The sequence below is a fragment of the Mauremys reevesii genome, linkage group 7, assembly GCF_016161935.1.
Source record: "Mauremys reevesii isolate NIE-2019 linkage group 7, ASM1616193v1, whole genome shotgun sequence".
Classification (NCBI taxonomy): domain Eukaryota; kingdom Metazoa; phylum Chordata; order Testudines; family Geoemydidae; genus Mauremys; species Mauremys reevesii.
The window spans coordinates 7,792,419-7,810,678 of record NC_052629.1 but is presented as its reverse complement, the minus strand read 5'-3'; the positions used below and the strand labels follow the sequence as shown (position 1 = coordinate 7,810,678).

The 18,260-nt window shown below is 43.1% G+C and overlaps 1 protein-coding gene across 5 annotated transcripts in view; it reads left to right on the top strand.

Moving 5' to 3' along the window:
- Positions 1-18,260, top strand: part of SORCS1 (sortilin related VPS10 domain containing receptor 1) — a 393,912-nt gene that overhangs the window by 209,947 nt on the left and 165,705 nt on the right. The window lies entirely within an intron of this gene.

Below are 18,260 nucleotides of genomic sequence, written 5' to 3'. Positions count from 1 at the left end.
TCCCACTAGCCGCTGATTCTTCAGTGACTGAAAAGGCATGTTTTTAGATTAAGCAGATATTGACAATGGTGACAGGCCAAGAGGGTGACAGGCCTCCATATAAAATTTATCTCAGCTTGGTAAATAACCAAGAATTAGCTCTCCAAAGTGAGGGATGCAATAGTCCTATTGTCTCCCCTCAGAAGCTAAACAACCTAAACAAACCAAGCTCATGATTGGAGTTGGTCAGGAATTTTTCAACTAAATGGTTGTTTGACTTTTTTTGGTGCCAGAAAATGGCGATTTGTCAAAACTGAATCTTTTCATGGGAACATAAAAGTGTAGATGAAACTTTCTGGGGAAAGATTTCTCAGATCCAGGATGGAATTTCTGGTCAGAGTGTGAGACACAGAGAGACCCCTTAGCCTGGGGATTTGGGCTCACTCCTAGGATGTGGGGGAGACAGATTCAAGTCCCTGCTCTTGGGTCATGTACCTGAGTTTCTCACCTTCCTGATGAATGTCCTAATCACCAGACAATTTGCATCATAGCAGCTTTCCTGAAGGGGGGTTCCAAAGAGAATGGAGCTTGTCTGTTCTCAGTGGTGGCAGACGACAGAACAAGGAGCAATGGTCTCAAGTTGCAGTGCAGGAGTTCTAGGTTAGATATTAGGAATAAACTATTTCACTAGGAGGATGGTGACGCAACTGGAATGGGTTACCTAGGGAGTTGGTGGAATCTCCTTCCTTAGAGGTTTTGAAGGCCTGGCTTGACAAATTCCTGGCTGGGATGATTTTAGTTGGGGCTAGTCCTGCTTTGAGCAGGGGGTCGGACTAGATGACCTCCTGAGGTCTCCTCCAACCCATATCTTCTATGATTCTATTCTGGGATCTGTTGCATTTAATTTATATGGAATAAATGGTCCAAAGAGTCAAAGGTATTAACATGACCCTGTTACTGTCCAATTTTAAACAGTGTTAAACAAGGTTCAGGGATTTGTATACAGAGATTTCAGCCTGGTTAGTACTATGGCAAACACACCATTAAAAAGTCCTTTTTAATGTTTTATTAGAGATACAGGAAAAAGGAAGAGAGAAAAAGAGTTAAAGCATTTGAAACAAAGTATTAATTAAGGCTTTCATTTTAACAACCTCTCTTGTTCCCTTTTTCTCTAGCTGTTGAGAATCTTTAGAAGAGGGGTAACTCTTATTTGACAGTGCTTTAGATAGCATTAAAGATGGTGATCACTGTTCTTTCTGAGGAAAAGAGAAAAAGTTAGTTGAAATGGGCAGCAGTTGTTATTACTGTTGTGGTTAATGTCTGATCCCATTGCCTAGAAGATAAAATAAGACAACACACACACAAGAGATCAGCAACAATAGCTTTTGTCTCTGGTGTTGGCTTTCATGTCCAATCACAGTGGTGGAAAAAGACAGACAAGGCACACAATCTCCCTAGCCATTCCAAGACCTGGCAAAATTGCAGCAGCGTCGGGATCTTAAAGGGCATTGCTTTTATCTACTTTTCTGTTCCCAGGCTTACAACAGTATTGCAGAATATGCAGTCTGGGCTAACTGAGCAAGACTCTTATTAAGCAGAAGTGAGAAGAAGAGGGACAGGAAAGAGGAGATAAAATGGGGAAGGAAAATAACACACAAGGTGTGATATTCTCTCTCCCAGTTGGTATTTGGGATTTAGCTGGGGTGGGTGGAGCTAGTGGTATTATCTGGTTTCTTCTTTCTGGCCCAGTCTGGTCAGGACCTCTCTCAAAATTAGGATGAAGAAAGCACAATGGTTTCAGGGCTGCATGCCGGGATCTCAGGAGGCCGTGGGGGTGGCAGCCATGATGGTGAAGCTTGCTTTTTTCCCCTTCTCATCTTTTGGTCAGCCAGTGTTTACATCCATCCGTCCTTGATTTTCCATCAAAAAGTCTTTTATTTTAAGGATCCCAAAAGAGAGTGATGGGTGGAATAGCTCATCCTCTCATAATTTTGTCCACCACTCAAGTCTAGTTTCTGACATGCCAATTTTGGGTCACTGATTTCCAATCCCACCCTGCTCTTGTTTACGAGACACAACCTTAACCCGGTCCTTAAGTTATATCAGGAGGCCTTTGTTTGGACCAACTCAGTCTCTCTCTCTTTTGTACCTCTTCTCATCTACATTTATGGTTATAGTGGCAAACTGTCCTGCAGTGGCTCAAAAGCGTGAGTACCGACCTTAGGGCAGACTGTTAAGAAGCTGGGAACAAACCCCAAATGGGCTGTGAGTTCTATACTTAGATTTCAGCTGCCATGTATCTAGTGTAAACTCCTCAGGCATTATAACAGCCTACTATGGAGCCACAGACAGTCCCCTTGGGTACTCTGGTCTATCTTACTGCCCAAGCAAGCTTGCCTTTGTGATAGATCATCCCTTACATCAAAAGAAACCCCCACAACAATATTCAGGTTACTCCTAATCCCAAAGGACCGGTCACATATCCCAGATCAATGGCACTTTAGATCTTTTACCAAAGACAATACATGTAGCCAATTGTGGTGATGTGGGACTCACTCCTGCGGCGCCTCCTGCTGGCTGTCTCGGGGAATTGGCTCATCCAGCCTCTAGAGCACCCACTGCAGGCCAGTGTCCCGCTGCTGCTGGCCCCCCATGTCCCTCCCAGGACCCCGGTGCCCCTTTAACTGGGTGCTGCCCCTGACAGTACCCCCCCAGTGTGGGTCTCTCCCTCCCAGGGAACCTCACCCACTATCCCTATCTCACCTACTGCCAGTCATTGTCTAGCCCCCACACCCTGGGGCAGACTGCAGTATCAGCCTACTCATCACCAGTCACCAGACATGGGTTTGGACCTGCTGCCTTTACCTACCCCTGGGCTGCCCTCTGCAACCCCCAGTACCCATTGGCCTTCTGCTAGGCCACAGCCTGGGGCTTTCCAGGCTGGAGCCTCCCCAGCTCCTCTGCCTTTCCCCAGCCCTGCTCCACTCAGGTCCCTGCAGCCAGGTCCATCTCTTGTTACAGCTAGAGAGAGACTGTTGAGCTCCTGACTCCCAGCCTCTTATATAGGGCCAGCTGTAGCCTGATTGGGACATGGCCCAGCTGCGGCTGCTTCCCCAATCAGCCTAGTAGCTGCTTTCCCCTGCAACAGCCCTCTCCCAGGGGAGTCTTTATACCGTCAGGGCAGGAGCAGGAGACCTCCCCGCTACACCAATCCTATAATAAACTAACTAAAGATTTATTAACTAAGAAAAAGAAATGCAAGTTATTTACAAGGTTTGAGCAGATAAATATAAACACACAAATGAGTTACAGTCATAGGTTTCAAAGAGTGACAGAAGCTGCTGTAATAGGCAATCGCTATATGTGTTTTAGGGCTAAGCAGCTGGGGATCCCTTGCTTGTGCTTAGAAATCTTGCCCTCCCAAAGTCCAACCAGTATAGAGCTCTAGTTTCTTCTTGTTAGGGATTTTTTCCCCATCCCCTCAGAGATCAAGATGATGAGATAAGTTCACGTGCCTGTCTCCAATTAGTGGGTGAGAGGCGTGGGAGGAGTGCAGTTGACAAAGTCTTTGTTCTTTGATGTGTCACAATGGCTTATTTGGTTTTACTGGGCCTTCTTGGTGGGCAGGACCGAAACCTTCTGTAGGAAGCCAGCATTTTACATTAGTTAAGACTTCTTTCCTGATTGATGATTTACACAATTTCAGAGGATTATAATGGAAACACTTAATATCACCTTATAGCATGGGGTACAGATGTTATACGTGGGATTAATACACGCAGCGCACTACAAGCATTTCAGAAAGTCTAAACACATTTTTATAACTCTGATACCTACCTTAGCAACGCTAACACAAAGGTGAGCCAGCCTGGTCTCCAGATGTGTGTTTCAGTGTTCAGTTGAGATCTAAGGGCCTTGTCATGAGCAGGCACCTGGTCTGCTAACATCACATATGGACTTTTGTGACACTTTATAAACTTGTATCCACTTTCCCCACAGTCAGGTTCACACGTGGGGTGGGGCTACCGGGCCCCAATTATCATGATAGGTCTCTCTCTGGTTTTTGACTGAAAATCTTCAGAAGGTCTCTGTTTTGTCCCCATGTGGAATGGGAATGTTTTTGGCATTTCTGAAGTTTCATTTCCCATCCAGCTCTACTCACAATCAGAGACCTTTTGCATTTTCCTTCCAGACTCCATTCTTTTTAGCTGGCTCTAGAAGAATACAGATCGTATCAGATACACTGAGCATGAGTCTTTGTCACTTCAATTCCCGTGACTTCCTGAAGGCACATGGTGGATAGAAGAGTTCCTAGCAAAACCACAAATTAAACCAAATTCACAGAGGTCAGTGTAACCCTCAATAGGGTCCAGAACTTTGAAGCAGAGGAAATGCAAATGTTGAAATTGGCTCTGTCATGCACTTGGCTCCTGGATCTTGCTAGTGCTCTCTGAATGCTTTGATGTAAGTAGCTAGACATCCATTACCCTCACTGGCAGTTGCTCCTGCTTATGTTGGATCTGAACGTGTCCCATTTACTCTATTGCTGGAGAATACAGAGAAGGAAGATCAAAGTGTATCAATGAGCAGAGCCAAATCTGCATTTGAATCACAGAAGTATTTTGTCATTTGATGCCCATTTTGCTCCACTCATCCAACAGATTGTGTAATTAGCTGAGATCTATGGCTACAAGAGAGTTAAATGTGGCACTAAAGTTACAATGTGGAAATTTATCAGGGTTATGTTTAGCTAGAAACCTTGGAACCAGAGAGAGAATCACAACCGCTGCCTCTGACCTCAAAAATAAGCGTAGATTTCCAGAAAGCCTTTGACAAGGTCCTCACCAAAAGCTCTTACGTATTATTGCTGTCATGGGGATAAAAGAAAGGTGGTTAAAGGACAGGAACAAAGGGGTAGGATTTTATGGTAAATCTCAGAATGGAGAGGGTAACTAGTGGTGTTCCCAAGTCAGTCCCCCTGGGAAATTTATTCATAAATGATCTGGAGCAAGGGTAAACAGTGAGGTGGCAAAGTTTTGCATGATACTAACTACTACAAGATAGTTAAGACTAAAGCAGATTGTGAAAAAAAAAAAAAAAAAAAAAAAAAAAGTGAGGATTGCAAAAAAAAAAAAAAATGAAATTTAATGTGATAAAATGTAAGTAATGCACATTGGAAAAAAAAACATACAAATACATACAACATGATGGGGGCTAATTTAGCTACAACGAAGCAGGAAAAAGATCTTGGAGTTAGTTTGGATAAGATCTCTGAAGATGTCCAGTGTGCGTGCAAAAAAAAAAAAAAAAAAAAAGAAATGTTAAAAGGGGAATAAAGGATAGAGAATAAGATATAGAATATATATATATTAATCCATATAAATCCACATCTACATCTACAGTGTCTACAGGTGTCCTAGATCAAAAAAAAACTCAAAAATATATAAATAAAAAAAAAAAAAAAAAAAAAAAAAAAAAAAAGAGAGGGTTTTAGAGAGGGAGAGAGGAAGGATTGAGGAAAGAGGGTTGGAAAAGAGGAGAAAGGAGGAAGAGGTTATGGAGGTATAGGGGAAAAATATAGATGATGTTGAAAGATGTAAAGAAAAGTTATAAGGGAGAAAGTAAATAAGAAAAATACTTTAATCAAATAATTAATATAAAATGGGTATAAAACAAAAAAAAAACAAATAAAAGGAGGTTCTTCTTCAAAGCAATGGCTTCTTCCTTGTTTTACCTGAGGTTGTGGGGGAGGCTAGGAGGGGGACTATAACAATGTTTAAAAAATAACTGGGAAAAAAAATGGGAAAAAAAATTCTAAATGGCTTTTTAGCCAGGAATGGTATGATGGTGTCCTGTAGCCTGGAGGTGTGAGAGATGGAGATGGATGGCAGGAGAGATGATCGCTGAGAGATGGGGCACTGGGCATTGGCTGGCTGGGCACCTGGTAGCACTGGGAGCTGGCCACTGACGGTGGGCACATACTGGGGACCTTTATGACCTTGTGCTTGTTTTATGTTCTCTTTATATATGTGTTATGTTCTGAAGAGAGTAGAAATGTTTTGCCCTAATATCCTTTGAATTGAGTTTGCTAAGGCATTAAATGGAAAATGTAATTATGAGGATAAATTAGGAAGGAATATTGAGGCTTTTCAGATTGAACTTAAGGCCAGGAAAGATGCCAGATTGGTAAAACTGAAACGTAGAGCTATGCAAAAGTTTTTGACTATCAATACTTTGTTGTTGTTGAAAACTGCAGATTTGGCAATAGTGAAATGGTTTGTAAATTTCTGTCAGTTTTGCTGAGTTGTTCATTTAAAAAAATGTTTTGTTTTAACATTTTCTAAGAACGTAAGAACAGCCATACTGTGTCGGACCAAAGGTCCATCTAGCCTAGTATCCTGTCTTCCGACAGTGGCCAATGCTAGGTGCCCCAGAGGGAATGAACAGAACAGGGAATCATCAAGTGATCCATCCCCATCACCCATTCCCAGCTTCTGGCAAACAGAAACATTTTTTTTTTGGTTTGAAACAACTTTTAATTTCAATTGTTCCTTTAGTTTTATTTTAAAAGTTCAAAAATATTAAAAAATGTTCAAAATTTAAACAAAACATTTTCATTTTGTCAAATGAAACTTCTTTCGATTAGCCAACATTTTTGAAAATGTTCGATTCAGTCCAACTTAAAATGATTTTATTGATTGATCTTTTTCTTTTTCAAAATTGCCAATGAACAGAAAAATCCATTATTCACAAGCGAAATCCTCTAGCTTTTAGAGGTAGCAGCAGTGCCTCACAAATGCGCCTCAACCTTCATTTGGCTGGACTGCATCCAAGGTTGAGAAAGCAGTAGTTCCGTCCCTAGCATGGCTCATTGGTCTTTGGTCTAGCGTTCCAGCAAGGGAGCTGATTAGAAGGAAGCTGTCCTTAGATTTAGGCATGACTCATAGATGGAATCCCAAGACAGAAATAGGATGAAAAGCCGAGTTTGTCACCCAGCTGTGTATTATTTACCTAGGCTTGCAATTTATTTTTGCTTAGTTAAACATAGATGCTTATAACATAAACTCATTTATTTAATAAAAAATCAGATGGCAAAGTTTCTAGAAAGTTGGTTAGCACAGAGCAAAACTTTTTAAAAGGCTTTTAAAATTAATTTTAATGGGTGAGAGAAGCCGGTTGAGCTTTCAGAATCAGCCAAGCGCCGACATAAAAGCTAACTCGTCCAGGGCTCATGCAAATGTTGAATGTTCACTGGAGTTTAAAATCTAAGGAGAATTATCTGCTATAGCTCTATAGCAGCCTAACATTCCTGTCAGAACAGATTTGCAAATGCTACAAGAGTCATGATGACCCATAAACCTAGCCAGAAACCAAAGCCGAAACATTGTACTCTGGGTCAAGTTATTCTCTTTAGTGGCTTCTTGTCTAAAACCTAGTTCATTGATTAACCTCCTCTCCCCCCCCTTGATAAAATTTCTCAGATGTACCTTTCACTTAGACTTACTAGACCAGTTGAGGTATGTGAAGCAAAATACTAGCTGTTTACTGAGGGCCTGATCTGAAGCCCCTTCAAGTGAATGGAAAGATTCTCGCCGGTTTCAGTGAGCTTTGAATCAGGCCCTAAAGAAAGAGTTGATTGGGGGACTGATTGGCTTGAAGAACCTGAAATGGGATACACAGCCTTTCACATCTAGGCTGCTGTAGGAAGCCAGCCCGGCTCAAGAGTGACTGAACAATGTTACTGTCTGATGTCAGCTGAGTGGCTTATGTGAATTTAGTTGGTGATCTTGTTTGGCAGTTGTCCACCTCAAAAGCACCATCACAACTGGCACTAAATAGTGGCACCCTGGTCAAAGCAGAGAGGCTCAGGCCTGAATGAGCCATGGAGATGAATAGTAATTTCCCTCTTTCCCCAGAAGTGGTCAGCTTCGATGCAGGGGGAGGTACATGTGTAGGGTTGGTGTGGAGATGACAGCATGCAGTGGCAGTGTACCTGTTCTGTGAATGAACAGATTACTTTCATCTCCGGGTGCTTGAGCCAGATCCAGTGAAGTAATCAAAATGACTTTCATTGACTTTGGGTTTTGGAGAAGGCCCCAGAGAAAGTTTAGAAGTACTGCAAAATGTGCTCTTCTGCAGTATTTCAGAGAGGCTTTGTGCAAGTCATGTTCTGGCTATGGAAGTCTCTTGAGGGATGTGATGGACACACTTATTGTTTGGGCCAATTAAAACCTGACTGGACGAACCACTGGGAAATTGACAGGACTATAAAGTAGATGATTTTTCCAGCTCTAACTTCTACAAGCCTGTGATTACTGCTTCTGGTCCTTACTCCAACAAGGTGGCCAAGGATGTGGAATTTAAAAAGAAAGTTACAAAAATGCATATCAAAACTTTTCATAGCTGCACGGAGATTGGGGTTGGACTTGAATCCTGCATGGAGGCTAAGGTAGATTCTTATTTATCAGCAATGAATTGTCCTTAGCCTGAGAAGAAGAGATGCAGTTCATGGCTATAAAACAGAAGGATATGAATATAACATAGCGGTCTTGTATCAAATACAATAGTGTAGGACTCGGAAGGTCTGGGATCAATTCCTGGCTCTGCACCGACTCACTGTGTGATGCTGGGGAAATCATTTAGTCTTTTTGTGACTCAGCTCCCCATCCACAAAATAGAAGTAGCAATGCTTGCCTGACTCACAGCAGTGTTTTGAAACTACACTATTTAATAAATGTGAGGTGATCAAATACCATGGCAATGGATACTGTGTAAACACATAGGCAGACAGATATAATTATCTCTGTAATTTTTCTGTAAGCACCAAAATGTGATGCTGTTTCTTTTTAATTATATTTGCTAATTAGCAGTAAAACTGTTCACCATTTTCCTGCTTTTAAATTTGAACAAATGATAACATCATACATTTATAAAAAGTTGGAGGAAATGGAAAAGACAACCCTGTTATTACTTTGATGAATTAGGCACAAATACTGTATTATCATTAGAACTGTTTGAATGCTAGGAAGAAAATACTCATCACATAAATTATTCAGTGAAAAAACAGCAACGTTTGCTGATTGACAAATTTCTCAATTAGTATTTAGCTAGCTCTAATTATTACGATGACAGTGCAGTGGATGAGGATGACAAATATCTCAGTAAGAAGATTAAACAGTTATATGAAAAAAATATCTTCAGCACTTGCACTAGCTAAGGCAAAATTACAAAGGTGATTTATTGTCAGGTTTCAGGGCATAAACGGATCACTAGCTGGGGTCAGGAAGAACTTTCTTCACTCTATTATGAGCACAGGGGGGTTTTGATGACACATCTCTGCAAGGCATCTAGAATTGCACAGTATATCAGAGTAGGTGGCCTGTAGCTCTCTGCTAGATGGTAGTTCCTATTTTCCTGCAGGATAGAGCATTGTCACAGGAGACGTGTTCTCCTGCTACTAAAGATGGGGAAATAAAAATAAAAATCCAGCACTGCATCATATTCATCTAAACAGTTCTGACTGTGTTTCTGTGCAGACTTTTTGGTTTTGTTCACAGCAAATGTATTCCTTTCACAGGTTTACTCCGCTGCATGGGATTTTACTGTGCTCCCCTGAGAGAAGAGAAAAACGATTTTAGCATTCCATTAATCTACAACATCTGGGCTTAGTCGGCTTTTGTGGGAGAGTGGCTAGTGGTCAGAGTGGGATGCTAGGAGCCAAGACTCTAGATTTCTGTTCTCGCTTTACTACTGCCTGTGTCCCCTTTGGACAGTAACTTCATAATTTTGTACCTCAGTTTACTCATTTGTAAGATGGGGGCAGCAGCAGGGAAGTAACACCAGTTTGCCTCATACCTACAACCTATCTACTTACCTGCAGAAGTAGTGTGAGGCTTAAGTAATGCATTTTTGTAAAACGCTTTGAGCTCTTCAGTCTATATACTCAGTGTAAAATACGATCATGATTGTTATGATCCAAGTTGAATCTGACAGCAAACTGCCCAGTATAGCGAGGATGGCAGTGTATTGTTTGTCTTCAGTCCCACTCTCTCCCCCACCACACACACATCCCGTGAAAAAGGACTTCTTCCCCCATACAGCCTTTATAAACTCTGCATAATTGACTCTCAGATTCTTATTCAAATCCCATTTTCAGACCCAGCCCTTCCCTCTGGCCTATGACTCACCTAACCCTCTCTGTAATGAATCAATCAAGTCCTGTTCCCTCAACTTTCTGCTTTTCCAGTGTCCATTCGCTCCCCCTGAAATGTGTTTAGTGTACTATTTCCACAAGTGCCTTATCACATCTGCTGCGTGTACCCTGGAGCATATTGCCACCTTAAACTGACACACTTTAATTACAGGTTCTGACGGATGGGCTGGTTTTTGTTCTTGTTTTTTGTACCTGTTCAGGCTGTTATACAGAAATATATTGCACTGAATTATACTGTTGCACTAAACTTGCAGCTGCGGGTCTGCTGAATCAGTGATATCCTTAACACAAACGAGCCTAATTCTGCACTGATTCACACCCTGCACAACCCTATTCAAGTGGATGGGGTTGTGCAAGGTGAAATAATGTCTGAGAGGCAGATCCTCAGCTGGTGCAAATTGTCATCGCTCCATTGAGGTCAGTGGAGTTAGCACGATTTGCACCAGCTGAGGATCTGCCAGAGGATTTGGCTCTGTCACTGTCTGCGTACAAACACACAAACATGTAGACACACATCTTTAGGCTCGGATACATCCAGGTTAGTCAATAAACATTTGGACACTTCCCTCTGCATAAGAGGATGCTCACATGGCTCATAGCTAGGGCCCTACCAAATTCACGGTCCATTTTGGTCAATTTCAGGGTCATAGGATTTATAAAATAGTAAATTTTATGATTTCAGCTATTTAAATCCGAACTTCACGGTGTTGTAATTGTAGCGGTCCTGACTCGAAAAGGAATTGGGGGAGGGTCACAAGGTTATTGTGGGGGGGGGGGGCATGGTACTGCTACCCTTACTTCTGCACTGCTGCTGGTGGGGTGATGCCTTCAGAGCTAGGCGCCCAGCTAACCAGTGTCGCCCTCCAGCCGCCCAGCTCTGAAAGCAGCGCAGAAGTAAGGGTGGCAATACTGCGACCCCTAAAAATAACCTTGTGACCCCCCTGCAACTCCCTTTTGGATCAGCACCCCCAATTTGATAAATGCTGGTCTCCCCCATGAAATACTCTACAGATTTCACAGGGGGTGGGGGAGGCCAGACTTCACAGTCTGTGATGCGTTTTTCATGGCCGTGAATTTGGTAGGGCCCTACTCATAGCTTCTGCAGTGGCTCCTGTATCACCACTCCTTCCACTCACCATATAGGATCTGCTGGCAGGTGAAGAGGGCATGGCACAGGGCTCCCTTAAGCACATGTTATCCTCTCTGCTCTTTGAGCTCCTGCGGCTGTTGATAGCTGCTGTGAATTATAACTGCCTACAGGTTGCTCTAATTAACACTAGGGATTGGACTTAATAGCCCCAAGATCTTAAAACTACCTTTGTCCAACCCCCAAATTCCATGGAACATTGCTCCGTTGAGGATCTCTGCATGAATCCTCACACTAAAGATGCTTACATACCATGGCCTGTCTGTCTATGGTCTCACATGGTGCCTATCACCATGATATCTGGATGGTAAGAAGAGTCGTAGAAATACTTTAGACACATTCTAAATAGATACATTTATGAAATTAGGTGTATGTTGCATACAGTGTCGACATGCCTGTTGAACTATTACATCAAAAGTTGCCTTGATAGTGAAACACCCACACATTTTTGTCAAAAAGCAAAGAAGCATTTTCTGTTCTTGCTTTGGAGACTGCAGTGCATCTCCTTAGTGCAAAATTAATATGGAAATGGAGGAGACATTTTATTGTTATTAGGGTTTATAAGACTCCGGTTAGGCACATTCAATGTATTTAATCTGATTACATCATCAGCAACAGCATCAAAAGCCCCAAGCAGATGCTAATTTCCCAGTTGTGCATGCAAATGTGATCAAAGGAACCAAATGTGGATGGAGTATAAAATTTTTGTGCATGCCCACACACATACATACACACACACACACACACACACACACAACCAGCAACACTAGGGGAAGCAAATCAGATAAATGTGCATGAAAAGAGCTAGCAATCTGCCTAACCAGTAAAGCGTAAAGAGGAGAGAAGTTCCAGTTTGTGAAGGTTTTTAATTTTTTTTTTTAAATTTGGCTTCATTCTGGATCAGAGCAGAAACCAGCAATTTTCAAATTTTCCATGAATGAAAATTCTGAAAACAAAACATTGTTTTGGGTCATTGGAAACGTTTCATTTTGACAGAATTGTTTCAATTTTTACTTTTAAAAATGTATATGATAGTATATCGTACCAAATAAAAAAAAACAAAACAAAATGAAAAGTCACTTCAAAATGAAAAAATGAAATGTCATTCCAACAAAGTTGAAAAGGGTCAGTGCCCCATTGTTGGAACTTTTTTCAACTTTTGAAAATAAATTCCAGCAAAATCTACTCAATGTCATGCAGCGTTTCAATTTCATATTCAGATGTAATATAGTTCTGTCAAAGTTTCTCTGACAAACGTTATCAACTACCATTTCTACGGACATTTAACATAAGAACAGGGAGGCCTGGGAGAGACTGTGTCCAAGCTGTGGAGAGACTGCAAAGACCCCAGGCAGAAAGGCCTGGGAAAAGGAAGAGAAACCTTGTATTCCGTGGACTTCGGAATGGACATTGTTTGGGGTAGCTGAGTTTTATTTGCATTGACTTTTATACTAATAAATGTAGTTGCCAATGAGGAGTATTTCTGACCATGTAAAAGCCTGAAGGGAAGTTGTATTTGAACAGTCCAAGAGGGGAAACTGAGGCAGGCTGCCTGAAACATGATCCTAGTCCATAAGGGTGCACATACCCAACACCATACACAAGAAAAAACAACTTGACTCAATGTATTCAGCCAGCAAAATGGACTGAAAATCAACCACAATAAGACAAATATCATGACCTTTAATATTGCCTCCCCATCACCAGTATGGATAGAGGATTATGTTCTCACCAACGTAGAAACATTCAGATGCCTGGGCGGCACCATCAGCCAGGACAGTGGAACAAGCCAGGACACCCAGAACAAAATCAATAAAGCCAGGAACACTTTCAGGAGCTTAAATACAGTCTGGAAATCACCAAAACTAGTGTACAGTGGGGTCCAGGAACACTGACTTCTCTGTGTCTACTCACCATTTTGGGAGGCTTGTGGCTCATGTGTGCTTGCTGGGGGCCAGCCAGTTAGTGACAGGTGTGTGAATACGGGCTGTGTTTTAAATCACTGAATCAGTGTTCTGTGTGTTGCAAACAACACTGCTTCTGTAAAATGTTGCGTTTTGGCTTCACAGAGATAACGCTGAGAGCCCAGCCTCCCTCTTTGTTATTGCCAGCTGAACGGCTGCTCAGAATTAGAAAGCGGCCATGAAGAATTAAGGAGGACTTTCTGTATGACATTATGATGCACTCCGCGGCTGAAAAACAGGAATTGAAGGAGTGGCGGGACAGCGAGAAGAGGGACCAAGAGGAGAACGCGGCACGCCAGAATGAAGCCACGGTGCGGCTCTTAAACATTATGGAGCGCCAAGCGGACATGCTGCAACCGATACTGGCACTGCAAACCGAGCAGCTCTGTGCCCGACCTTCCCTGCAGCTGTTGTTGCAAAACTCTTTCCCATGCTCCCCCCAAACACCGCCAACACACTCTTATCAACCTCCTGGATCTAGTCTGTGCCTGCGGCATTCCACTCCTGCCCCGTCACAGTCTAGCACTGCAGACTCCAATTACCCACTGCACTCAACATCCATCCCTCTGCAGTTTGGCCCCGCTGAAATACAGTACCCACTGCACTGTACTCCAAAGGAGAAGGTTGGATATGATCCCTGGACATACACAATTTTTTAGCCGTGCTGGGACCCCGCCTCCTCCTGGGACCTTCCCTTCCACCACCATCTCTGAGTGCTGATGTGTTTTTTTGTTTGACTCTCTCCTCCGGTTGTTGATCTTTAATAAAATAATTGCATTGGTTTGAAAGCAATCTTTATTCTATTAATTGAAAGCAAACAGAGGCCCGCAAAGCAACAGACAATTATCTTAAACTTTCGTATTGCATCGTGTGCACCAATCACAATCACCTCCTAGCATTACAGGCACTGCACTCCCAAGCATAGCAACAAATATTGGTGGCTTTCAGCTTCAAATTGCTGCCTCAAGGCATCCCTGATCCTGATGGCCCTGCGCTGCGCCCCTCTAATAGCCCTGGTCTCTGGCTGTTCAAATTTAGCACCCAGGTGCTGAGCCTCAGCAGTCCAGCCCTGAGTGAAGCTTTCACTCTTCCCTTCACAAATATTATGGAGCATACAGCACATGAATATTGTCATCGGCCAGGTCCAGCTTCCCATATAGGCAGCGCCAGTGGACCTTTAACCGGCCAAAAGCATACTCAACAGTCATTCTGCACTTGCTCAGCCTGTTGAACCACTCCTTGCTGCTGTCAAGTTACCCTGTGTATGGCTTCATAAGCCATGTCATTAAAGGGTAGGTTGGGTCTCCCAGGATTACAATCGGCATTTTGACTACAGTGATCTTCTTGTCTGGGAAGAAAATCCCTGCTTGCAGCTTCCTGAACAGGCCAGTGTTCCGAAAGATGCATTCATCATGCACCTTTCCGGACCATCCTGCATTAATGTCTGTGAAATGCCCACAGTGATCCACAAGCACCCGGAGAACCATTGAGAAATATCCCTTCTGATTAATGTACTCTGTGGCTAGGTGGTCTGGTGCCAGAATTGGAATATGCATGCCATCTTTCCCCCCTCCGCAATTAGGGAAGCCTATTTGTGCAAAGCCATGCACAATGTCACGCACATTGCCAAGAGTCATGGTCTTTTGGAGCAGGATGTGATTAATGGTCCTGCACACTTCCATCAACACGAGTCCAACGGTTGACTTTTCCACTCTGAACTGGTTAGCGACCGATTGGTAGCAGTCTGGAGTAGACAGCTTCCACAGTGCAGTCGCCACTCACTTCTCCAGGGGCAGGGTAGCTCTCATTCTCATGTCCTTGTGCCACAGGGCTGGGGCGAGTTCATCACACAGTCCCATGAATGTGGCTTTCCTCATCCGAAAGTTCTGCAGCCACCGCTCATCATCCCAGACATGCATGACGATGCGATCCCACCACTCAGTGCTTGTTTCCCGAGTCCAAAAGCGGTGTTCCACTGTGGTCAGCACTTCCGTGAATGCCACAAGCAATCTCATGTCATAGCTAGTACTGTGCACATGACTTATGAGGAGAGGCCGAGGGAACTGGGATTGTTTAGTCTGCAGAAGAGAAGAATGAGGGGGGATTTGATAGCTGCTTTCAACTACCTGAAAGGGGGTTCCAAAGAGGATGGATCTAGACTGTTCTCAGTGGTACCTGATGACAGAACAAGGAGTAATGGTCTCAAGTTGCAGTGGGGGAGGTTTAGGTTGGATATTAGGAAAAACTTTTTCACTCAGAGAGTGGTGAAGCACTGGAATAGGTTACCTAGGGAGGTGGTGGAATCTCCATCCTTAGAGGTTTTTGAGGTCAGGCTCGACAAAGCCCTGGCTGGGATGATTTAGTTGGGAATTGGTCCTGCTTTGAGCAGGGGTTGGACTAGATACCTCCTGAGGCCCCTTCCAACCATGATATTCTATGATTCTATGAGATCAATGTCAAACTCCTCTTGCCTGTGTAGTTTAAGGAGTAAGTCCACTGCCACTCATGACGTGTTAGGCGTTGGCTCCTGAATCCTGACTCTGACCATTGGCTTTGTTTCTGCACCCACCCCATCTGGATCTAGCTCTAACTAGTAGGCTGGACTCTTGCTCCAACCATTAGGCAAGACTGCCCATGAACTGTTCACTTACACAAGGTCAAATGGTAGAACCAAGCTAAACCAGTGTCTCAGCAAAGAATTCATAGCAGAGCACTCTAGCGAGGTCTCAGATATCGAAGATTTAATTACTCTTACTAAATATGGTGCAGTACATTTGCTGGTACACTAGAGATTATACATAATTGAAACTAAACTACACTCTCCAAAATGGCACAGTACGTTATATGGTATAGATTCCCTGGTATTTTTATTGTTTATTCATTTACTTATTCAAAACATATAATAGTCTGTAAAGGGTTGAGTTAGTCCAAATTGGCAATGTTGTATGGTACTGCACTTGAATTGTCACAACCATTTTCTAAACTGTTTCAAGTTATGGGGTCTATTATCAGAGTATATAAGGAAAAAAGGCTGGTATGTAATAATGGGAAAAAGCAGTAGCAGCGTTTGATTCACTGCCGAGCTACTGAATGGAACGCTAAATGTATGTCGAATAAAGGGATAAGGATCTAGAATTTGATTTACAAGAGTTTCAACAAGTGGGAAGCTTTATCATTCCTTGTTCCTTAGCTGGGAACTGATTGATCCGGGAGCTAATGTTTACATCATGTGATTGGAGGGCTAAGACTGCTGAATTCTATTTCCAGCCCAGCCACTGAATCATTGCGGATAGAATTCAGCTGTGTGCTTAAAGCTTGTACCACATCTCAGCACAACCTAAATATCCCTAACGCCTGCACTGGGGCTTAAGCGCTGTAAAGTTCTTTGTGCCGGCCCTAAGCGTAGGGCTGAATTTTGCCCAGTGTTAACATGTGCCTGTGTCATCAGTTTTACCCACCCGTAACATGGGAATACAAATACCTACCAACATCATAGATGATCCTTAATTAAGGTCTTTCACAATGGTCTTCCTTCCTCACTGACATGGAGTAAGTAGTTCCTTGTTCCATGAGTAGTCATGTTAGTTATGTGGGCCCCGTTGTGCCATCAGTTTTTAAACAGCGCTCCTGATTGAAAGTGAAGAGAAGGCTGGTCTTGTTGTTAAAGTAACTAGATGGCAACTCAGGAGGTCTGGGGGTCAATTCCCTGCTCTGCCACAGATTCCCTGGGGGGCCTTGGGGAAGTCATTTAGGGCCAGATTTTCAAAAGTGCTCAGCTCCCCCACTTGATCTCTCAGAACCTCACAAGTGATCTGTGATCTTTTTCTATCTGTAAAATGGGGATATAAGACTTCCTTTCTCCTGTCTTGTCTATTTAGACTAAGGCTGTGTCTACACTGGCACTTTTGTCAGTCTAAGTTATGTCGCTCAGGGGTGTGAAAAAACACCCCCCCAGCTGACACAAGTTACACTGACAGACGCACCAGTGTGGACAGCTCTATGTTGGCAGGAGACACTCTCCTGCCAACAGAGCTACCGCCGCTCATTGAGATGATTTAACGATGTTGACGGGAGAGCTCCCTCCCATCAGCATAGAACGGCTGCATGGGAGAGCTTACTGCGGCGCATCTGCATCGGTAGAGCCGTGCCACTGTAAGATCTCTAATGTAGACACGGTCTCAGTTCTTCAGGTTAGGGACTGTCTCTTAAGATGCCATTACACAGCGCTCACCACAAGGGGGCTCTGATCTCAGTGTCTCTTAACGCTGCTATAATACCCATAATAATAAGATATTGAACAGTGTTGTTATGAAATCCAGTTAGCCACTATCAGAAGGAATACTGGGTACCATTTCTTTCAGTGCTTGACAAAGCAGGGTTCTGTCTTCCCTGGATTTATGCACAAGTCAGTGTTGACGGACTATGATGGCTTTTCTGTCTCTTAAATCTCCAGGGTACAGCCCATTATTCAAGTTTAGAGTTTTCAATCTCTTCACTGTTTTAGCATATGGAATAGCTAGTGCCAGTCCAGGAATGGAAAGCAAAAGTGGGGGCGGGAAGACTGGGCATTGTTGAATGAATCATTTTGTCTGAGAGGCCAGGCAGAAGGAAGGTATAAGACGCTCTTATAGAAGACAAACAAACAAGAATGTCACATAAGTCAAGGGAACTGTTTTTTAGTGTTTTTTTAATATGCTTCTGTTCTGGTAAATACAGGGTTGGAACAGATTATTCTTTTTACAGAGCTTGCATTGTAATTAGGCAAGTGGGTACAAATAAATCAACTAAGTAAAATAGTTTCCAGACTAATTCTAAGATTGACCTGCTAAACCCAGGGTTGTGAGTTCAATCCTTGAGGGGGCCACTTAGGGATCTGGGGCAAAATCAGTAGTTGGCCCTGCTAGTGAAGGCAGGGGGCTGGACTCGATGACCTTTCAGGGTCCCTTCTAGTTCTATG